Raw genomic sequence first — 1,124 nt, 5'->3', positions numbered from 1 at the left:
AAGTGTACCAGCAAATTACCAGTGTACTTCTTCAGGATTATTTTTCTTTCGAGCCACTTATGCAAAAATGCACCAGCGCTGTTTCATTTGACCTCACAGGAAACAGAGTATAAAAGGCAGAGAAAGCAGTCCTCTAAGGTAATCTCAGTGGCATGCTCTGTAAAGAGGCTACATATCCTTTATGTGAAACAGCCATAGTTACCCCAGCCTCAGTACATAGGAACCTCCACAGATGACAAGCATGAAAAGTCCTTTCATCGGATCGCCCAGTCATTTTCTGGAAGCTGCACTGTAGAAACTGTAGCTGTTGCATATATGAGGGAGGCTTAAAAACATGTTCTGGCTCTACAGTGGTGTGTTATTGCAGGCCAGGCAGTGTGTGTGTGTGTGTTCGTTTAGAGACGGGCCTTATGTTTCTTAAGCAAGTGAGATATAATGTTAAAATGTCACAGGATCCTCAAATACATCACAGATGAAATAATGCTTTTTGTCTGAAAACATTTTTTTTTTTTCTTCTGAAGCCTAATGTCAACTTCTGTCTTTCTTTCTTGCGGCTTTTGCTGCCATGTTCTCCTGCTCTGACTGTGATATAAATAAATAACAATAAAGACCACTGCATTTACACCACTCTGGCTTTGACGAGACCCAGTTCATGTTTCACAGAGCTGCACTGACATCGGGGGGCCTTTGATCATTATTTATGATGGCCTTACAGAACTTTTAATAAAGCCTGCAGTTAATCATAATGGCACAATGATGCCATCTTCCTATGAGCCAAGTCGAGTACGATGGTTTTACATATTTCACAATTGCAAAATAACATAACAAACACACACACACACACACACACAAAGGTATTCTGCATGCATGGACAAATGGCAGGCATTGTAGTCTTTGGGAAATATTTTCTTTTTAATTCTCATTTACAAATCATTTGATATTAATATTTTAATTGAAGGAAAGCTAAATACAAACTCCCGACAGTAGTGGGACTTGACAAAAAAAAAAGAAAAGATCCATAAAGTGGAATTAGTGCATCTTTAAATAAAACACTTTGAAAGTCACAACAGCCTGGAGATGGAAATGAATGGTTGCGGAGCACAGCAATCCTGACTGGCCAAGCT

At 39.3% G+C, this 1,124-nt stretch overlaps 1 protein-coding gene across 2 annotated transcripts in view; it reads right to left on the bottom strand.

Moving 5' to 3' along the window:
- Positions 1-968: 968 nt before the first annotated feature.
- bcas3 (BCAS3 microtubule associated cell migration factor) overlaps positions 969-1,124 on the bottom strand; it is a 247,424-nt gene continuing 247,268 nt past the window's right edge. For both annotated transcript variants that reach the window (XM_080844199.1, XM_080844198.1), the window contains one exon: positions 969-1,124. This exon is cut by the window's right edge and continues 2,388 nt beyond it. The gene's annotated coding sequence lies outside the window, so the exon portion shown is untranslated.

This window comes from Sprattus sprattus, assembly GCF_963457725.1.
Source record: "Sprattus sprattus genome assembly, chromosome: 9".
NCBI lineage: Eukaryota > Metazoa > Chordata > Actinopteri > Clupeiformes > Clupeidae > Sprattus > Sprattus sprattus.
This window is presented reverse-complemented; position numbering and strand designations above follow the sequence as displayed.